Consider the following 23,767-nt stretch of genomic DNA (forward strand, 5'->3'; position numbering starts at 1 on the left):
GGAGAAGACTCTAGAGAGTCCCTTAGGCAGCAAGGAGATCCAACCAGTCCATCCTAAAGGAGATCAGTCCTGGGTGTTCATTGAAAGGACTGATTTTGAAGCTGAAACTCCAATACTTTGGCAATCTGATGTGAAGAACTGGCTCATTTGAAAAGACCCTGATGCTGGGAAAGATTGAGGGCAGAAGGAGAAGGGGATTGACAGAGATGAGATGGTTGGATGGCATCACCAACTCAGTGGACATGGATTTGGGTGGACTCTGGGAGTTGGTGATGGACAGGGAGGCCTGGTGTGCTGCGGTTCATGGGGTCACAAAGAGTTGGACAAGTCGGACACTGAACTGAATATTCTAACACTTGGTTCATTTCCTGACTTTAGTCAACACTGATTTTGAAATTTTTATGTGAGATTTTTTCTTCGTTACCTTGTAACTTAGTCTATGTTTCTTAGATGGTTGTGTTTTTTTCCTTTCACTTTTTTTTCGTAAGTCAAATTAACTTTCATTTCTTTTATTTTTTGATCATTTCTGTTGTTAATTTTTAAACTGTATGCAGTTATGTTTTGGTAATCACCAAAAGGTTTATTGAGGAAATTTAATTCATCTTGGAGTTTTGTGTTAGAGTTTTTTGTTTTGTTTTTTTCTTTTTACTGCTGTGTGTGTGTGTGTTTGTGTGTTGGAGGTGCATTCAAAGCTAGTGTTTTGTTGCTATCAAGTTATTAACATTTAATTAATAACTTTCATATTTGCCAGTTTTACTCTAGATATGAATTTTAAGAGATCATGTGGCTAACGATCTTATATTTGATGTTGATAAATCAGATTACTATGATGATGTCATTTAGCACAATGAGGAGAAATTATTGTATGCTTAGTGAAAGAAATGCCTGAGCAGACTTATGAATTATTGAGGATGGTTGTAGCTTATAGAGCACTGAACTATAATTGGAAGATCTGGTTTCTTGTCTTGACCTTGCCACTGATGTGTTGCTCTTAGTGGCTCAGCTGTGTCTGACTCTTTGAGACCCCATGGACTGTAGCCTGCCAGGCTCCTCTGTCCACGCGGATTCTCCAGGCAAGAATACTGGAGTGGGTCGCCATGCCCTCCTCCAGGGGACCTTCCCAACTCAGGGGTAAAATCCAGGTCTCCTGCATTGCAGGCAGATTCTTTACCATCTGAGTCACCAGGGAAGCCCCACTGATAATATGTAGTAAAATGTAGCAAAGTCATATTGGTTGTGGGCAAGATGTCTTACAATTTGGAGATAAATATTTAAGGGTCTTAAACTATTACTAGATATGAAAAGAATCTAAAAATTATATTTATTTGAAATTCTCTGAGGAAATAACTGAGTGCTGGTTGGTTAGCTTTCTGGTATTGGAGGGCAAGTTAGTACTTCTAAAAGTTATGCTTCTAATAATAGATGATGACAAAATTGCTTTCTAAAGTGTCAGGAACTGATTAACTACAGGAATTTGGTCTTCCAGTGAAGTTTTGCAAGTTTAGGGCCATGAAGAAGAATTTCTGGGTGTAAAAGAAACCTTACTGATCAAGGGTTACCTCTTCCATTCATCTTACATACTGTGTTCAAATCCTAATCTAAATCAATATTTTTAAAAATACCTAAGTGCCTTAAAATATCAAAAGCTTGTCTTTTAAAAAATGCATCAAAATGTTTGTCTTCTTGGTCACTAAATAGTCTACCTGGGCTCCACAGAAGTCTCATTCTAATTCTGACTTAGAACAAGTAACTGAGCCCCTCTGTCTCTCTTTTTTTAAATTAATAAATGAACATGCCTTTGAGGGCATTTTAGAACTAATTTTAGTTTTAAAATTCTAAACTAATTTAATAGAGAATATATTTATTAATGTTATTCTAATTTGTTACTAAGTTGTCATTCATTAAAATTTTGAAATAGTGTTAAGGTATTTTGTTTCTAAACTGAGAGTATTAGGGATTTAGTAATATTTTAACAAATAAACTCATCAGCAAACAGTAGAACAGAATAATTTCTAAGCTCTTCATATTGCCTTTTTTCCTGGCCATAAGATTGGTTGTCTACAGGCACATTTTTCATAGAGTCACTTGATCAATTAATGTTGAAAATTATATCAGCATTCTGACATAATGTAAAGTTAGATAAGTGAAACCCTCTTATTATAAGGGAAACATCAATAGCTATTATAATGTTTTCTTTGGTGTTCTACTATTTCACTATAATGCACCTAGGTGTGTATTTATTTTTTGCTTATCTTCATGGGAACTTGATTCAGCTCCCTAAATCTGAGTGCTCACCTTTCATTTGTATCAGTATTGGAAAACTGTCAGCTGTGACCTATTCAGATATTATTTCTTCCAGATTATCTCAATTAATGCTCTGTGGAATTTCTATTAGATCCATTCTGGGAATTATCATTCTTTTCTTCCCCCTGATCTTTCTATTACATTTTCCAGCTAATTACCTCTTTAGTATTTTGACAATTTCTTTAGATCTCTCATTCAGTATGCTAAATCTCTCCTAAGCTATTTATCGTTTTTAGCTGTCATTCTACTACTTATAACAGAAGCCCTATTACAGTGTGGACTAAATAGAAAGTTACTTGGGAGTTCTCTGGTAGACTAATAGTTAGGATTTATTGTTTTCACTTCTATAGCCTGGGTTCAATCCCTGGTAGGGGGAATGAGATCTCACAGGCTCTGTGGTGTGGCCAAAAAATTATTTTTATCACATAACATGATATCTGACAGTTGGCAGCCAAGGACTTAGTGCAGCAGCTTTATGATGGCATCAATACTAAAGAAGTTTCTGTACCTGGGGATGGAAGGAGAAGCCAGGGAAATTAGAATCATGAGAACTGAATAGGTCATTGCTAATTTGAAAATGGAGACAGTTACATGGTGAAAAAGAATATGCATGGTTTATAGGAGCAGATGGAAGTAGGGACTTCAGACCTCCAGGCTCAAGGAACTACCTGCATTAGTATGATAGTGGATTCTTCCCCTGAATTTTCAGGCTAAGAATCCAGCCAGGCTGACACATTGATTTTGGACTTAATGCTACCCTGAGAATAGAACCCAACCATGACTTCTAACCTACAGAACAGCATAGTAATGAACAGGCACTGTTTTAAACCATTAGATTTGTGACAATTTGTTACTCAGCATTAGAAAATGAATCCATTAGTCTAAAAGATGAGACCATTATTTTTTTCATATTAAATTTGTTTGACATCCCTAAGAAATAATTTTGCCTGTGAGTGTTTAGGAGTCTCCGCTGGAGGCATGGGTCAGTGGTGGCCAGCTGCAGGGTTGGGGGCACTGAGTGTAGCAGTGCATGCCTGGGACCTTTTGAAGGAGATCTCCATATCTTCATTATCTCCACCATAGTTTGGCTTCAGGTAAATAACAGGGAGGGAATACAGCCCCACCCATCATCAGAAAATTGGGTTAAAGATTTTCTGAGCATGGCCCTGCCCATCAGAACAAGACCCAGTTTCCCCTCAGTCAGTCTCTCCCATCAGGAAACTTTCATAAGCCTCATATCCTTCTCCATCAGAGGGCAGACAGAAAGAAAACCACAATTACAGAAAACTAATCAATCTGATCACATGGACCATAGTCTTGTCTAACTCAATGAAACTATGAGCCATGCCCTGTAGGGCCACCCAAGATGCCCGGGTCATAGCGGAGAGTTCTGACAAAATGTGGTCTACTGGAGAAGGGAATGGCAAACCACTTCAGTATTCTTGCCTTGAGAACCCCATGAACACTATGAAAAGGCAAAAAGATAGGACACTGAAAGGTAAACTCCCCAGCTCGGTAGGTGCCCAATATGCTACTGGAGATCAGTGGAGAAATAACTCCAGAAAGAACGAAGAGGCAGAGCCAAAGCAAAAACAACACCCAATCATGGATATACTGGTGATAGAAACAAAGTCTGATGCTGTAAAGAGCAACAATGAATAGGAACCTGGAATGTTAGGTCCATGAATCATGGCAAATTGGAAGTGGTCAAATAGGAGATGGCAAGACAGAACGTCGGCATTTGAGGAATCAGTGAACTAAAGTGGACTGGAATGGGTGAATTTAACTCAGATGACAATGATATCTACTACTGTGGGCAAGAATCCCTTAAAAGAAATGGAGTAGCCAACAGAGTCAACAAAAGAGCCTGAAATGCAGTAGTTGGAGGCAATCTTAAAAATGACAGAATGATCTCTATTCGTGGCAAATCATTCATATCACAGTAATCCAAATCTGTGCCCCAACCAGTAATGCTGAAGAAGGTGAAGTTGAACAGGTCTGTGAAGACCTACAAGACCTTCTAGAACTAATACCCCCAAAAGATGTCCTTTTCGTTATAGGGGACTGGAATTCAAAAGCAGGAAGTCAAGAAACACCTAGAATGACAGGCAAATTTGGCCTTGGAGTACAGAATGAATCAGGGCGAAGGCTAATAGAGTTTATCCAAGAGAATGCACTGGTCATAGTAAACACCCTCTACCAACAAGAAAAGACAAGACTCTACACATGGACATCACCAGATGGTTGACACCGAAATCAGATTGATTATATTCTTTGCAGCCAAAGATGAGGAAGCTCTATACAGTCAGCAAAAAGAAGACTGGGAGCTGACTGTGGCTCAGATCATGAACTCCTTATTGCCAAATTCAGACTGAAATTGAAGAAAGTGGAGAAAACCACTAGACCATTCAGGTATGACCTAAATCAAATCCCTTATGACTATACAGTGGAAGTGAGAAATAGATTTAAGGGACTGGATCTGATAGACAGAGAGCCTGATGAACTATGGACGGAGGTTCGTGACATCGTACAGGAGACAGGGATCAAGACCATTCCCAAGAAAAAGAAATGTAAAAAGACAAAATGGTTGTCTGAGGAGGCCTTACAAATAGCTGTGGAAAGAATAAAAGTGAAAAGCAAAGGAGGAAAGGAAATATACACCCATATGAATGCAGAGTTTCAAAGAATAGCAAGGAGAGATAAGAAAGCCTTTCTCAGTGATCAATGAAAAGAAATAGAGGAAAACAAGAGAATGGGAAAGACTAGAGATCTCTTCCAGAAAATTAGAGACATCAAGGGAACATTTCATGCAAGGATGGGCACAATAAAGGACAGAAATGGGTGGACCTAACAGAACCAGAAGATATTAAGAAGAGGTGGCAAGAAAACATAGAAGAACTATACAAAACAGATCTTCACAACCCAGATAATCATGATGGTGTGATCCCTCAACTAGAGCCAGACATCCTGTAATGCGAAGTCAAGTGGACCTTAGGAAGCATCACTACGAACAAAGTTAGTGGGGGTGATGGAATTCCAGTTGAGTTATTTCAAATCCTAAAAGATGATGCTGTGAAAGTGTTGCTCTCAATATGCCAGCAAATTTGGAAAACTCAGCAGTGGCCACAGGACTGGAAAAGGTCAGTTTTCATTCCAGCTCCAAAGAAAGACAATGCCAAAGAATGCTCAAACTACCGCACAGTTGGACTCATCTCACACGCTAGTAGAGTAATGCTCAGAATTCTTCAAGCCAGGCTTCAACAGCATGCGAATTGTGAACTTCCAGATGTTCAAGCTGGTTTTAGAAAAGGCAGAGGAACCAGAGATCAAATTGCCAACATCCGTTTGATCATCGAAAAAGCAAGAGAGTTCCAGAAAAACATCTATTTCTGCTTTATTGACTATGCTAAAGCCTTTGACTGTGTGGATCACAATAAACTGTGGAAAATTCTGAAAGAGATAGGAATACCAGACCACCTGACCTGCCTCTTGAGAAACCTGTGTGCAGGTAAGGAAGCAACAGTTAGAACTGCACATGGAACAACAGACTGGTTCCAAATAGGAAAAGGAGTACGTCAAGGCTGCAGGTTGTCACCCTGCTTATTTAACTTATATGCAGAATACATCATGAGAAATGCTGGGCTGGAAGAAGCAGAAGCTGGAATTAAGATTGCCAGGAGAAGTATCAATAACCTCAGATAAGCAGATGACACTATCCTTATGGCAGAAAGCGAAGAGGAAGTAAAGAGCCTCTTGATGAAAGTGAAAGAGGAGAGTGAAAAAGTTGACTTAAAGCTCAACATTCAGAAAACTAAGACCTGGTTCCATCACTTTGTGGCAAATGGATGGGGAAACATTGACAGACTTTATTTTGGGGGGCTTGAAAATAACTGAAGATGGTGACTGCTGTCATGAAATTAAAAGATTCTCGCTCCTTAGAAGAAAAGTTATGACCAACCTAGGCAGCATATTAAAAAACAGAGACATCATGTTGCCAGCAAGGGTCTGTCTAGTCAAGGCTGTGGTTTTTCCAGTACTCATTTATGGATGTGAGAGTTTGACTATAAAGAAAGCTGAGTGTTGAAGAATTGATGTTTTTGAACTGTGGTGTTGGAGAAGACTCTTGAGAGTCCCTTGGACTGCAAGGAGAATCAACCCATCTATCCTAAAGGAAATCAGTCCTGAATATTCTTTGGAAGGACTGATGCTGAAGCTGAAACGCCTGCTTGGGCCACCTGCTGTGTAGACTGCCTCATTTGAAATGACACTCATGCTCGGAAAGATTGAAGGTGGGAGAAGTGGACAACAGAGGGTGAGATGGTTGGATGGCATCACCGATTCATTGGATATGAATTTGAGTAAACTCTTGAAGTTGGTGATGGACAGGGAGGCCTGGTATGCTGTGGTCCATGGGGTTGCAAAGAATGGGACACTACTGAGCGACTAAATTACTACTACTACTAACTAATCTGTTTAAATTAACAAATGTTCTAAACTTTGAGGATAGAATAAAGAACATATATTTTGTTTCATAATTATGTTACCCTGCTCATATAAAATGTAGTTTGATGTTTTCAGTGTTTCATGTATATAAAAACACTGTGTAGTTATGAGTACTTTTTAATTCTTTGGAACCTCATTAAATGTAATCACTGATTATTGTAAAAACATCATTTGGAATAGATGAGTTCTGAAAATGCATATATGATAATGAAATGCAGATTCTGAGGAGTAAATGTCTTTATTAACTTTATTGATTTGAAAAAAGTCAAAGCAGGGACAATTTTTATAGTTAATGGATGATAAAGCATCTTTATAAAATCAAGAGTAGAAAATATAGCATATTGTAGCATATTAATTATTAGATTTTTCAGCAACATTGCAGGTAATATTTAAGAATGCCATTTGTACTATTGTTTGATTTGCTTTCCTGCATTTTCAAGTGGCACTATACATCAGCTTTAATTTGTGTTGTCTAGGTTTTAATAGTATACATTAAAAATGATTAGTATGAAAACATCATTTAATTTGCCTTCAAATTCAAAAATGGAAAAGATTTTTATGGAAAAATATCCATAGATCTTACATAATATTATATTGTTTGGTGTAAAAGCCTTTCAGAGGACAGTATGTTTGTTTTTTTTTTTCATTTATTTTTATTAGTTGGAGGCTAATTACTTTACAATATTGTAGTGGTTTTTGTCATACACTGACATGAATCAGCCATGGATTTACATGTAGTCCCCATCCCGATCCCCCTTCCCACCTCCCTTTCCACCCAATCCCTCTGGGTCTTCCCAGTGCACCAGGCCCGAGCACTTGTCTCATGCATCCAACCTGGGCTGGTGATCTGTTTCATCCTAGATAATATACATGTTTCGATGCTGTTCTCTCTAAACATCCCACCCTCGCCTTTTCCCACAGAGTCCAAAAGTCTGTTCTGTACATCTGTGTCTCTTTTTCTGTTTTGCATATAGGGTTATCGTTACGATCTTTCTAAATTCCATGTATATGTGTTAGTATACTGTATTGATGTTTATCTTTCTGTCTTACTTCACTCTGTATAATGGGCTCCAGTTTCATCCATCTCATTAGAACTGATTCAAATGAATTCTTTTTAATGGCCGAGTAGTATTCCATGGTGTATATGTACCACAGCTTCCTTATCCATTCATCTGCTGATGGGCATCTAGGTTGCTTCCATGTCCTGGCTATTATAAACAGTGCTGCAATGAACATTGGGGTGCACGTGTCTCTTTCAGATCTGGTTTCCTCGGTGTATATGCCCAGAAGTGGAATTGCTGGGTCATATGGCAGTTCTATTTCCAGTTTTTTAAGAAATCTCCACACTGTTTTCCATAGCGGCTGTACTAGTTTGCATTCCCACCAACAGTGTAAGAGGGTTCCCTTTTCTCCACACCCTCTCCAGCATTTATTGCTTGTAGACTTTTGGATAGCAGCGATCCTGACTGGCATGTAATGGTACATCACTGTGGTTTTGATTTGCATTTCTCTGATAATGAGTGATGTTGAGCATCTTTTCATGTGTTTCTTAGCCATCTGTATGTCTTCTTTGGAGAAATGTCTGTTTAGTTCTTTGGCCCATTTTTTGATTGGGTCATTTATTTTTCTGGAATTGAGCTGCAGGAGTTGTTTGTATATTTTTGAGATTAATCCTTTGTCTGTTGCGTCATTTGCTATTATTTTCTCCCAATCTGAGGGCTGTCTTTTCACCTTGCTTATAGTTTCCTTTGTAGTGCAAAAGCTTTTAAGTTTCATTAGGTCCCATTTGTTTATTTTTGCTTTTATTTCCAGTATTCTGGGAGATGGGTCATAGAGGATCCTGCTTTGATTTATGTCGGAGAGTGTTTTGCCTATGTTCTCCTCTAGGAGTTTTATAGTTTCTGGTCTTACATTTAGATCTTTAATCCATTTTGAGTTTATTTTTGTGTATGGTGTTAGAAAGTGTTCTAGTTTCATTCTTTTACAAGTGGTTGACCAGTTTTCCCAGCACCACTTGTTAAAGAGGTTGTCTTTTTTCCATTGTATATCCTTGCCTCCTTTGTCAAAGATAAGGTGTCCATAGGTTCGTGGATTTATCTCTGGGCTTTCTATTCTGTTCCATTGATCTATATTTCTGTCTTTGTGCCAGTACCATACTGTCTTGATGACTGTGGCTTTGTAGTAGAGTCTGAAGTCAGGCAGGTTGATTCCTCCAGTTCCATTCTTCTTTCTCAAGACTACTTTGGCTATTTGAGGTTTTTTGTATTTCCATACAAATTGTGAAATTATTTGTTCTAGTTCTCTGAAAAATACCATTGGTAGCTTGATAGGGATTGCATTGAATCTATAGATTGCTTTGGGTAGAATAGTCAGTTTGACAATATTGATTCTTCCAATCCGTGAACACGGTATATTTCTCCATCTGTTTGTGTCCTCTTTGATTTCTTTCATCAGTGTTTTGACAGTATGTTTTATAGTATTAGATTGAATAATTTCCTTGGAAAGAGAGGATGCCAAAGTCAAAGCCAGTATTTTTTACTAACTTTTGGGAGGGAGGAAGGGAGGAATAAAAATATGATGAAAAATTTGGAGTGACTTAATGTGAAATGGTAATTAGATGCTTTTTCTAACTGAAACCACATTTTCTTCCTCTTACACTTGTCTTCTTTTTCACATGCATTGGTACATGCTTAGTTGACTTACTCTCTTAGTAAGTGCAGGTATTAATGTGGACTTCTGGTGGCTCAGTGATAAAGAATCCACCTGCCAATGCAGGAGATGTGGGTTCAATTCCTGATCCAGGAAGATACCCTAGACAAGAAAATGGCAACCCACTCCAGTATTCTTGCCTGGAAAAACCCCAAAGACAGAGAAGCCTGGCAGCCTACAGTCTATGGGCTCGCAAAGAGTTGGACAATTTATAATTCCATGTCAGTATTTGTGGATTTTGTCATTTGAAACAGATACACTGATTATTCAACTGCATGTTCTAAAATTAATTTATGGCATTGAAGGCTATGTTACTTTCAAGTAGTATTTGTCGTAATTATTTTGGAATAATCAATTGTTACCTAAATATGTGAGATATTAGAAACTTAATATTTATAATGAAGTATAATGATAACTAAAAGTTGTTCAAGTAGTGTTCAGCTGTGTGCATGGCATGCTGTGTTGCACATATATTAACCCATTTATCCTTATAAGAACACCAAGAAGTGGGAAGTATTGTTATTATACCTCTTTTATGAATGAAGAAATTGAAACACAAGATTCATCCATTGTCATATGGTTTTGCAAACATGCAAAGTCAGGGCTTGACCTCAGGCAGTGCCCTTCAGAGTCCATAATCTTTACTACTGGTGTGCACTAAGGCCAGTGCTGTGTAAAGACTCAGTAAATTTTTGTATTTCGCTGTAAGTTAGGGTAGCATTTAAAAACAGTATCTTTAAGTAGCTTTTTCTTTTTAGTACAGAAGAAAGAATATATCAAATTCTTTTAAAGAAGGGAGAGGAAGAAGTAAGGCTATTAACTTTTTTATTTTAGATGATCATTTTCTTGATTCCTTATGAAGTTAAATAATATTTTGGATGTTTTTATATGGCTCTAATCTTTATATGCATAATCTTGGAAAATAATAATAGCACCCTTAAGCACTTTCATCTTATGTTAAATTTTGCCTGTTTGTTTTTTTATCTAGTCAATCAACAAACATTTAATGTTTCTAAGAAATGCTATTAGATTTGACACCAAATAAACCTGCAGAGTTCATTAGTGTCACGTAAGTGTCACATAAGTACCATAGATTTGGAAGAAGATGGGATATTTAAAACATTTCATTCATCAAAAAGGATATTTATAGGAACATATGGGGAGCATAATTAGACTTCCTGCATTTTAAATGTACGGTTTGTCTTTTGATTTTGAGATCTACAACCTTGTCATAAAATGTTATTTTTGTGTGTGGTTAACATTACCAGAGCTTCCTATCTTGCCCTCTCTCTCTGTTGAGACAATCAGTGTTCATTTTCTGTTGTTCTATATACCTTCTTTGTCTTAGTCACCTTGCTTTCTCTTCTCTCTTCATCTATTTCAGTTCATTCTTCTCTGTGTCTGTCTATATGTAACCATAATTATTTGAAGTAGATAGTTGAATGCTAAGATATTTATAGCTTATAGAAGCCAATGTCGATCATTCTGCCCATTCTTGGCTTACCATCAATGGTGGTGTCAGTTTCCAAATATCAATAGTTCTCTGACTCATCTACTGCCAATCTCATAAGAAGAGAAAAGAAGAAAGACATGTTACCTGTACAATGACCCACTGAATCTTTCTGAACATGACCTTCAGCATGCATTATGATGAGAGGTGCTTGGATGAGTGAGTGAGACCTTGAGGGCCTTCTTGAAGCTAATGATAAGGTTATGAATATAACCCAGCAATTCTAACTTCAAGTTCTAATATATTTTAGAAGCACTACCTTGAAATGATTCCTCTTTTTGTACAGTGGGTGATTATTGACATACAGAGCATTGATAGTTTATAATAAGGGTCATTTGATTTCACAAAGTTTAAACATGACGTATTGACTGGACTCTTTCTTATAAATGTTTCTCTAGGGCTAATGTACAATTTTCACAACTCTATTATTCAAATTCACAGTTTCCTCACAAATCACACTGAAATTTTACCTCTTCTAAGTTTTCTGATTTTATCAAGATGATTTTTAGTGCCTTATCCAAATCTGTTCCACTGGCTCTGGGAGCAGTTATGTTCTTTTTAAAGAATCATTTACACTAACTTTCTTTCTTTCCACATTCTACTTAGAAAGTAGTTTGCTTTTGGATTTTTATTGAATTGATAAAACTCTATAGAAATTATGTGAGGATTATACCAGATAAATTTATACCAGATGAATGATTTATACCATATAAAGGATTATCTGGTAATAATCTATGCTTTTTCCCTGCCTAAGTAGTGTTAGCATTTATAGGAAGACAAAGGTTATATAGTTTATTTCTTCTCACATGTTTTATTTTAATCGGCTGAGATATACATATTTTTCTGTAAAACCAGTGTCAGAGGTGATCATGAAAAGCTCAAGCATCAAAAGTAAAAGTCTACTTTTTTGATAGCAAAGAGAAAGAAATATGTCTCACATAAAATAATAATCAAATTTAACTACCTGGAGACATATTGTAATGATTTTGTGAAAGTTAGTCCTTGATCAGTTTGAATAGAAATACTCTTGCATCTTTGCTGAGATTATAAATGTCATTTATCTTTACCAGAAACTGGAGCATCTTTAGGGAAAGCAGTACTTGAACAGTTTTATACAACAGATATTTTAAAGAACTGCTTTATACATGAGGCTAATTTAATCACTGTAGGGGTTGAAACCTTTCAAGGTGTAGTGTCAGCCCTACTTTTATGGAGAAACTCAGTGATAAAATCACACATGAGAGGGAAAGCTTCGAGATAGATACTGATAGATTCATTCACTCATTCATTAGCTCATGTGTCTACTCATTGATTTAAAAATGTTCATTAATCACTTACTGTGTGCCACACACTTGAGGGTATGATGATGTATTGAGGGTATAATGATTAACAAAACAAATGCTTTCTGAATCTTTAAGAAGTTTACCTTTCTATGGGAATGAGTGATGTTAAAAAATAATTGACTTCAATTGAAAATGCAATAATGACTGCAAACTTAAGAGCTATGTGTTCTGAGAGCCTATTGCAAAGAGCAAATGGATCCAGGGAAGATTTGAGACCCAAAGGATGAACATGAATTAAACAAAGTCAATAAGTCATGGGTCAAAATAGCTTTTTATATAGTCTAAAATCCTGATAGTATTCTAGAAGTGAATTAATTTTTTATGGTTCTGATTTCCTCACAGGCAACTATTATTACTGAGATTACTAGTTCCCTACCCCATCTTTATTCTTTTTCTTCCTTTCTAACATTCCTCTCTAACATAAGCCAATTTTATTTAGAAGAATAACATGCCCAGATAAAACAGTTACTTTTTAAAGTTGGCTTATAGGGTAGTTATTTGACACAGTTTTAACCAATGGGAAGAAAACAGAAGTTACTGATTTGGACTCCTAGGAAAGTTCCTCTTGGAAAGTTTTTCAGCTGTTAAACAGAATTTTGCCTTTTGATTTTTCTTTTGATTTCTAAAATTAGAATGCTATGGCAGGAGCTATGGTTAATGTCTGAGAACATTAGGATGAGGGTCACAATCTAAGTATAGTAAAATAGAAAGCCTGAAAGGGCCTTGATTCCCTGTATTACTCTGGAACCCCTAAACTCTTGGATTTCTGCAATCATTTTTTCTTTAATTTGAGAGAATAAAAGAAAAGTTAATCTGAAAATGTGTAGGGTACATAGAATCCTATCTGTGGAAACCTTGACTGCCTTCTCATTAGATGACTTTATTCTCTTTCTACCCTTATATTGACAAGGAAAGCAATATTCAAGTAGATATGGTATATTTATTTAATCTGCCTTTTGTATGTTTGTGTGTCTATACTAGCAATACGTATTAGAAGAATTAAAAGGTAAAGAATATCAATTCCAGCTTGTGTGATCAAGAATGCTTCATGGAAAATGTTCCATTTGAACTGAGCTTTAAAATTGTAAAATTGTCTTCACAGTTTAAAAAGCCTTTTGCATACCAAGTAGAATATTCTGAATTTTTTCCCCACAGGCACTCAGGAGCTGATGAATGCTTCCAGTGGATGTCTGTCATGTTTTAGCACAATAACTTACTTGCTATTGGAATGCCAGTGATTTGAGACTGGAAGACCTAAAGGTTAAAGAGGCAGTTATTACAGTTGTCAAGCAGTATTTTGGAGCCCTTACCAGGATCTTTTTGGTAGTAAAGGAAAGAGAGCATTGACTTTTAGATACAGGAGAGAAGGGTGAAGTAAGAGACAGTTTTCTGTTTTTAGGCCTGGCTACATAAAGAATTGTTGTAGGCAGGTGAGAAAGGATAGATGATTGGGTAGTTGCGGAAGGATAGAAAATAAATTTTATCTTAAGGCTATCTGAGAATAATGAAGTGGAAATGTATAGCAAACAATTGGAAATTTGTGACTGAAGCTTGATGAGTTGGAGAAATTAGGTGACATTAAATGGTTTTATTGCCAGCATATTTTGCCCATCAGCATTTTTTTTTCCCCTTTACTGGGTTTTGAAATATCGTAGTGTAGCTGACAATTCTACTTTCTTTCATAAAACAGTATTAGGATAAAAGGTCTTTTTCACTGTGTTGGGAGATTACAGAAAATGAAATCCATGTTTCCTGTTTTTGATGATCACAATTAACATTATATTACATCCATATTAAAATATTTTTCTCTCTAAAATAGCATTCCATTCTAAGTCATATATTTAAAGAAGTGTATGTTTAGAATGATGAATATTAGGAATGCTGAAAAAAGGCAGGGGTAACATGTTTGTAATTATAATTTGCAATATACAGAACAAAGATAATTTGATTATCATCTGAAATGCCTTTCTTCTCTATAAAGCCAAAATGAAATAACTTGGATAAACATATTGGTAAATTGCTTTAATCAAAGTTTTCTGCATATTCAGGCAAACTTCACTACATTTATATGGTCTATAAATTTTTCACTGTATATATTTGATTAAAGATTTTGATTTGATGCTTTGATTTAAAGTATCCTTGAAGTTTTCTTAACACACTTCACTAATATGACAAGCTTCATCATTAAAGAACCCCAAAGTGAGTTCTTAATAATTATATATTTGAAATTTTAAAATAGACTTTTAGACCAGAATATACCTAGCTAGAAATAACAGCTAGAGCAAGTTTCCCCAAAACATAAAGTTAATGTTAGCCCAAATCATAGTTGATTAGTGATTTATTATGTTCCCTAGCTTTGTGTATGTGTGTGTGGTATGTGCATATACATATATACCTTACAGAAAGCAAAAATGGAAGACATTTGTTTTATATCTTGCAAGAAATAGTTCCTGTCTAATTGTCTAGAATGTTAACTCTTGTAGTGTGTGTGAATTTGTCACCTAGCTATTATTCTTAGAGCTGCTGTGTATCACTGTGGAGTCAACCTGCTGGTAGAGTTCGCCTCCTAAGCAAGGCAAGACTGAAATTCCACTCTGCCTTTGTGGCTCTCCTCTATTCATGTTGCCCTTGCTGAGGGTCTCGTGTTTTCTCCCTGCAAGTCCTACCCTTTACGAATTTTAAGCTTACTCTTTGGCTTCCTATGCTGTTTGGGTTCAAAACTTGGGAAATATCCTGAGAAAGAGGCTTGTATTTGTTGCCAGCCCATACAATAGTGTGGCTTTGGCTCCTAAGCATCAGGAGGCTGCACATTTTGTTCTGTCTCTTTAGCCCAGACTTCTGTTCTTTTGCTTGCTCTAGCACTCACCAAATAGTCCATTGTAAAGAATGATAGTGAATTTGTTCTCCCCTGATCTTCAGTCCGTTAAGATAGACTTTGTGTCCTTTGAAAGTTCCTCTAGTTCCTCTTTCTGGTAGAATAACCTGGCTGCCTGTGAAAAACCTCATCTTTAGCTCTTGCCTTGACTTGGTAAATGCCCATATAGGAGAAAGCAGATTGTAATGTAAACCATTACATTAGAACATTAGAAGGCCTTTCCCCATTTTTGAATTTAGTACATAAAATTCAGTTGCTTCCACAGATTTCTTACATTTTTAAAATTACTATTTTAACATTTTACCATTTTAAAAAAGTAATGATGGCTTATCAAAACCTACTCATTGGTGGAAATGCTTGAATAGCAACTTTAATTACAAATCAAACATGTTAAGACAAATTGCAATTTAGAAATAAGCTTAACATTTTAAAAAATTTAATTTGCCAGAATAATATGATAATTAAAATTTTTTTTATCACAGTTCCATCAATATATACAATAATATTGGCATAACTATAGGGAAAAGCAGACAAATTTAAAAACAAAGGTAACTTATTTGTCTGTATAGATCTATCTTTAAAAGACAGAATAGAGTTGAACACCTTGTGATTTTACTGATTAGGACAAAATGAGAAAAGGCAAAAATAAATATAAACAATGTAGGTAAGGGTATTTCTGCATGTTCTTGAAGTAATAAACAAATTTTTAAATAAATTTGAAAACTTAACAACAGCAGACAATGGTTCTTACTGTAGAAAATGGAATCCAGAGTTAATATATTATTTAAAATAGCTGTTTTTCAACCAAAACTAATTAGATATGTAAATATTAGGTAAGTATGTTTCAAACTCAGAGGGAGAGAAACAGTTGAGACACTCTGGTAAGATTAAACATTGTATTTAACAGATGAAGACTTCAAAGTAGCTATCATAAATATAAGAATCAGGGGAACTTCAGTTCAGTAGAGTTGCTTAGTCGTTCTGACTTTTTGCGACCCCATGGACTGCAACATACCATGCCTCCCTGTCCATTACCAATTTTTGGATTTTCTCAAACTCATGTCCATTGAGCCGGTGATGCCATGCAACTATCTCATCCTCTGTCATTCCCATCTCCTCCTGCCCTCAATCCTTCCCAGCAGCAGGGTCTTTTCAAATGAGTCAGTTCTTTGCATCACCTGGCCAAAGTACTGGAGTTTCAGCTTCAGTATCAGTCCTTCCAGTGAATATTCAGGACTGATTTCCTTTAGGATGGACTGGTTGGATGTCCTTGCAGTCCAAGGGACTCTCAAGAATCTTCTCCAACACCACAGTTCATAAGCGTCAATTCTTTGGTGCTCAGCTTTCTTTATAGTCCAACTCTCACATCCATACATGACTACTGGAAAAACCATAGCCTTGACTAAAGGGACCTTTGTGGGCAATGTAATGTCTCTGCTTTTTAATATGCTGTCTAGATTGGTCATGGCTTTTCTTTCAAGGAGTAAGTGTCTTTTAATTTCATGGCTGCAGTCTCCATCTGCAGTGATTTTGGAGCCCAAGAAAATAAAGTTTGCTACTGTTTCCCCATCTATTTGCCATGAAGTGATGGGACCGGATGCCATGATCTTAGTTTTCTGAATGTTAAGCTTTAAGCCAACTTTTTCACTCTCCTGTTTCATTTTCATCAAGAGGCTCTTCAGTTCTTCTTTACATTCTGCCATAAGGGTGGTGTCATCTACATATCTGATGTTATTGATATTTCTCCCGGCAATCTTGATTCTAGCTTGTGCTTCATCAAGCCCAGCATTTTGCATGATGTACTCTGCATATGAGTTAAATAAGTAGGGTGACAATATACAGCCTTGACGTACTCCTTTTCCTATTTGGAACCAGTCTGTTGTTTCATGTCCAGTTCTAGCTGTTGCTTCCTCACCTGCAAACATTTCGCAAGAGGCAGGTCAGGTGGTCAGGTATTCCTATCTCTTTCAGAATTTTTCACAGTTTATTGTGATCCACACAGTCAAAGGCTTTCACATAGTCAATAAAGCAGAAGTACATGCTTTTTTGGACCTCTTGCTTTTTTGGTGATCCAACGGATGTTGGCAAGTTCATCTCTGGTTCTACTGCCTTTTCTAATACCAGCTTGAACATGTGGAAGTTCACAGTTCATGTATTGTTGAAGCTTGGCTTGGAGAATTTTGAGCATTACTTTACTGGTGTGTGAGATGAGTGCAGTTGTGCTGTAGTTTGAGCATTCTTTGGCATTGCCTTTCTTTGGGATTGGAATGAAAACTGACCTTTTCCAGTCCTGTGGCCACTGCTGAGTTTTCCAAATTTGCTGGCATGTTGAGGGCAGCGCTTTCATAGAATCGTCTTATAGGATTTGAAATAGCTCAACTGGAATTCCATCACCTCCAGTAGTTTTGTTCATAGTGATACTTCAAAGCCCACTTGATTTCACATTCCAGGATGTCTGGCTCTAGGTGAGTGATCACACCATCATGGCTTTCTGGGTCAATAAGATCTTTTTTGTATAGTTCTTCTGTGTATTCTTGCCACGTCTTCTTAATATTTTCTTCTTTTGTTAGGTCCATACCATTTTTGTCCTTTATTGTGCCCATCTTTACATGAAATGTTTCCTTGGTGTATCTGATTTTCCTGAAGAGATCTCTAGTCTTTCCCATTCTATTGTTTTCCTCTATTTCTTTTCATTGATCACTGAGGAAGGGTTTCTTATCTCTCCTTCCTATTCTTTGGAACTCTGCATTCAAATGGGTATATCTTTTCTTTTCTCCTTTGCTTTTCACTTCTCTTCTTTCCATTTGTTAAGCCTCCTCAGACAGCCATTTTGCTTTTTGCATTTCTTTTTCTTGGGGATGGTCTTGATCCCCATCTCCTGTACAATGTCACGCACCTCCATCCATAGTTCTTTAGGCACTCTGTCTATCAGATCAAAAATCCCTTGAATCTATTTGTTACTTCCACTGTATAATCATAAGGGTTTTGATTTAGGTCATACCTGAATGGTCTAGTGGTTTTCCCTACTTTCTTCAATATTAGTCTGAATTTGGCAATAAGCATGGAGTTCATGATTTGAGCCACAGTCAGCTCCTGGTCTTGTTTTTGCTGACTGTATAGAGTTTCTCCATCTTTGACTGCAAAGAATATAGTCAATCTGATTTTGATATTGACCATCTGGTGATGTCCATGTTAGAGTCTTCTCTTTTCTTGTTGGTAGAGGGTGTTTACTATGACCAGTGTGTTCTCTTGGCAAAACTCTATTAGCCTTTGCCCTGATTCATTCTGTACTCCAAGGCCAAATTTGCCTGTTACACCAGGTGTTTCTTGACTTCCTACTTTTGCGTTCCAGTCCCCTGTAATGAAAAGGACATTTTTTTGGGGTGTTAGTTCTAGAAGGTCTTGTAGGTCTCCATAGAACCATTCAACTTTATCTTCTTCAGCATTACTGGTTTGGGCATAGACTTGGATTACTGTGATATTGAATGATTTGCCTTGGAAATGAACAGAGATCATTCTGTCATTTTTAAGATTGCCTCCAACTACTGCATTTCAGGCTCTTTCGTTGACTATGTTGGCTACTCCATTTCTTCTATGGGATTCTTGCCTACTGTAGCAGATATCATGGTCATCTGAGTTAAATTCACCCATTCCAGTCCACTTTTGCCGGAGCCTGCCGGCAAACGAACTGGTCAAGAATGCAATTACCAGAGTACCTAGGAAAAATAAGACTCAGAAAGAAGACTCAGAAAGAGAAAGATGGGGTTGAGAGGGACGGAGTCCGCTTGCGTCTGACTCCGCCAACTTTATTGAAGAATACCATGCCTATATATACGCTAACAGGAGTTACTAAGAATAGATCGAGGGTTTGCATACGTGCAGAGCTACAGATGTTTTAAATTCCCACACTCAAGATCAGTAAACCGTTAATTACCCTAGCGCCCAACATGATTAAGATCAATAGAACATTAGATGGAAAACAGGTTTCATCAATAGAACATTAGATGGAAAACAGGTTTCAGGCATGATGAGCTTATCAGCACCAGAAAAACAGGCAAAAAGGTCACCGGTGTGTTTTTTCCCTGAAGGAGAGAAATGCCAGTCTATACTTTAACAAGAAGGGGTGGCAGGACAAAGAGAGACCTTTTGATCTCTCTTAGGGCCATAAGGGGCCTGTACATTCAGGTCGGCTCCCCGCACACTTTAGTTCACTGATTCCTCAAATGTCGACGATATGTCTTGCCATCTCCTGTTTGACCACTTCCAATTTGCCATGATTCATGGACCTAACATTCCAGGTTCCTATTCATTATTGCTCTTTACAGCATCGGACTTTGCTTCTATCACCAGTCACATCCACAAGTGGGTGTTGTTTTTGCTTTGGCTCTGCCTCTTCATTCTTTCTGGAGTTATTTCTCCACTGATCTCCAGTAGCATATTGGGCACCTACCGAGCTGGGGAGTTCATCTTTCAGTGTCCTATCTTTTTGCCTTTTCATAGTGTTCATGGGGTTCTCAAGGCAAGAATACTAAAGTGGTTTGCCATTCCCTTCTCCAGTGGACCACATTTTGTCAGAACTCTCTGCCATGACCTGGGCATCTTGGGTGGCCCTACAGGGCATGGCTCATAGTTTCATTGAGTTAGACAAGACTATGGTCCATGTGATCAGATTGATTAGTTTTCTGTAATTGTGGTTTTCTTTCTGTCTGCCCTCTGATGGAGAAGGATATGAGGCTTATGAAAGCTTCCTGATGGGAGAGACTGACTGAGGGGAAACTGGGTCTTGTTCTGATGGGCAGGGCCATGCTCAGAAAATCTTTAATCCAATTTTCTGATGATGGGTGGGGCTGTGTTCCCTCCCTGTTATTTACCTGGGACTGAACTATGGTGTAGGTAATGATGAACTATGGTGTAGGTAATGGTGTAGGGAGCTCCTTAAAAGCTCCCTTGCATATACTGCTACACTCGGTGCTCCCAACCCTGCAGCTGGCCACCACTGACCCACGCTTTCACTGGAGACTCCTGGACACTCCCCGGCTAGTATGGGTGTCTCTTGTGGGGTCAAGGGAACTTCAGTTTAGATAATTAAAGTAAATATACTGAGTTAGACACTAGAGAATATCAGTTAAAAAATAGAAACAAGCATGCAAGCAAGCAAAAGAACCAAAAAAGAATTCTAGAATTATAAAGGACACAAGTGTAAATGAAAATTGACCAATGGGACTTAATAGTAGATGTGAGATGACAGAAGACAAAATCAGTGAACTAAATAAAATATAGCTCAATAGAAATCATTGAATCTGAAGAAAAAAATTGAACAAAATGAGAAGTTTCAGAAACCTTTGGGTCAGTGTCGCATATTCCAGCATATATGAAATGGTAGTCTCTGGAGGGGAGTTGAGAAAGAAAGGGGCAGAAAAAAAGTTTGAAGAAGAGATAGCTGAAAGCTTTTCCAGAATTAATGAAAAACATGAATATATAAATCCAGGAAGTTCAGTGAACTGCTAAGTAAAATATTTATAAAGAGAATCTGCTCTTAGGCATACATAGTCAAATGGGTGGAAGCCAAAAACAAAAAGAACATATTAAAAGTGAAAAATAGTTTACTACATCCAGTGGAAATAATATGATTATGAATCTCTTATCAGAAATAGTAGAGTCCCAGAATCAGTGAGTGTTAGCTATTCAGTCATGTCCAACTCTTTGTGACCCCATGAACTGTAGCCTGCCAGGCTCCTCTGTCCGTGGGATTCTCCAGGTGAGAATACTGGAGTGGGTGGCCGTTCCCTTCTCTAGGGGATTTTCCTGATTCAGGATTGGACCAGTGCGTCCTGTGTCTCCTGCACTGAAGGCAGATTCTTTCCCATCTGAGCCACCAGGGAAGCCCCCCAAATCAGTGAAATGACATGCTAAATGCCAGGAGAAAAATAAGTGAATCAAGAATTCTGTAGCCAGTAAAAGTATCACTTTTACTGAAAAAAGGAAATGTGAAATAAAGACATCCTCAAATCTTTAACCATAGCTTGGTAAAAGGAAAATTCATTCTGAGGCTGACGCAAGTTCAGTCTGTTCACAGTATGCTACTTCTTAGGAGTCAGCTTGGGGATTAAATGCTCCACTTCTTGCCGGGGCCAAAGGTTTAAACGTTGGTATTTGGTAATCAGAATTTTTAAAGATCAGAGCATACCTACAGTTTCATATGACCAATATTGGAGAGTATATGAAATTTCACATGTCAAAATGGCAGGGAACAAGGATTGGAAAAATTGAATTTTTTGAAGTGAACTGGTCTTTGAGGCTTCAGGTCAGTTAGGATTTTAAGTGGTTAAGAATTCTGGGCATGGGGAATTATGCAAGGCCTTTGATTTTTAATTTTGTTGTTTTTGTTGGCTGTTTGGGGCTTAAAATACTAGGAATTTTCCTTTTAAATGTCCTATTGGTATTTCTCTGCAGGAAGCGAAAGTATCACTGAGGGTTTCATGTAGTCCCACAACTAATAGAAATAATAATGCTGATGGCAATAATGCTGATGGCAATAATGCTGATGGCAATGAAAACAAACAGTAGTTCTTATTATGTATCAAGCATGTTGGTCTGAACAAATAGATTGCTGAATGTTTCTCTAGCAAAGATGTGTTTGTTTGAGATTAGCAGAGAATGGCAATTTGGTGTCTGCAAACATGGCGTATGTGTGCATGCTTAGTCACTTCAGTTGTGTCTGACTCTTTGTGGTCCTATGGACTGTAGCCTACCAAGGCCCTCTTTCCTGGGATTATCCTGGCAAGAATACTGGAGTGGGTTGCCATGCCCTCCTCTAGGGGATCTTCCCAATCCAGGGATCAAACCTGTGCCTCCTGCATTTCAAGTGGATTCTTTACCACTGAACCACCTGAGAACTCCCTGTAACCATGGTGAGTCATGTGCAAGTCCCTGCAGGGCTAGGGAAGGAGAACACTTTTGCAGAGATAAAAAGGAAGTTGGGAGGGCTATATAGAAAACAGAGTCCAGGGTATTTCATTGGCTGAGTTCTTGCCAGGAAAGAAGAGGATATTTCTTCTTGTAGGGCTTTACTATCATCCCAGGGTATGAGAGCTCCCTCTTCTGATCTTCTGACTATAATTAATTGAGGTTTTTGTTCCTTAATGCCTTAATAGATAACATTCTAAGAATTTTGCATACATCAATTATTTTAATTCTATTATAATTTATGTCATTTTTAGATAGGACCCTGGCTTTCCAGATGAAAAAGTCAAGACACCTTATACTTTAATTGGCATTAAAACATAACTTTTATTTCATCAGATATTTATGACATTTTCCGTTAGTCTCTATTTGTGTCTTTCAGCTTGTCCTCCCACTGTTGGCTCTGGGAAATAAACATAACTGCTAGCACTGCCAATGCCTTCACTGGAATAGAGTTTTTTTAAACTCACTTTATTTAAGCTAAGAAATAAAATAACCTCTAAAATGGAATTTTTAATGTTCTGTATTTTTTTTAAATAACTAACTGCCAGTTGAAAAGCTGGCATTTGAGCCTATGGCTTAAACTCATGTCCTGGGTTTTAAAAATTATACTAGGAAGATGGGAATCAAGTAGTTTTAGCTTTTGTGCTAAGACTCAGATTGTACTGCAAAACATGTGGGATATTCCAAACACAGGAACAGGATTCAAATACTGGGTAAAAAAAGACATGAGAAATGTCTATTATATCCATTCATCAAATGCCTTCCCTATTTTCTGTGATGTATAAGGAATCATCCATAGAAACTTGATGATTTTATCTATACATACTATTTTCCCCTGAAATGGTATATAAAATGCAATATATAGGTAGTGATGTTGCTCTTTTTTTAAAAAATGAATATATTTTTTATTTATATATTTTATCTGTAAAGGATAATCGCTTTACAGAATTTTGCTATTTTCTGTCAAACCTTGACATGAATCAGCCATAGGTATACATATACCCCCTCCCTTTTGAACCTCCCTCCCCATCCCACCCCTCTAGGTTGATGCAGAGTCCATGTTTGAGTTTCCTGAGCCATACAGCAAATTCTCATCGGCCATCTATTTTGCATATAGTAATGTAAATTTCTGTGTTACTGTTTCCCTACATCTCACCCTCTCCATTATTGCTCTTAAACAGGCTTTCACATTTGTCTTACTAATCCTAGAAATTAATTAATGAATGCCTAGAAAATTTGCCTGACATATTAATCTCTTCGATTAAATGAGAGTTGAAGATGAGTAAGAACAGCCTAGAAACATCAATAAAGGACACAATTAGGGAATAAGACTTTACATTTTGGGGCTCCAAAATCACTGCAGATGGTGACTGCAGCCGTGAAATTAAAAGATGCTTGCTCCTTGGAAGAAAAGCTATAACCAACCTAGATAGCATATTAAAAAGCAGAGACATTACGTTTCCAGCAAAGGTTCATCTAGTCAAAGCTATGGTTTTTCCAGTAGTTATACATGGATGTGAGAGTTGGACTATAAAGAAAGCTGAGCACCAAAGAATT

The 23,767-nt window shown here is 37.3% G+C and overlaps 1 protein-coding gene across 1 annotated transcript in view; it reads left to right on the forward strand.

The window, feature by feature from the left end:
• Positions 1 to 23,767, forward strand: part of STPG2 (sperm tail PG-rich repeat containing 2) — a 355,392-nt gene that overhangs the window by 203,634 nt on the left and 127,991 nt on the right. The window lies entirely within an intron of this gene.

The sequence above is a fragment of the Dama dama genome, chromosome 17 (genome assembly GCF_033118175.1).
Source record: "Dama dama isolate Ldn47 chromosome 17, ASM3311817v1, whole genome shotgun sequence".
NCBI lineage: Eukaryota > Metazoa > Chordata > Mammalia > Artiodactyla > Cervidae > Dama > Dama dama.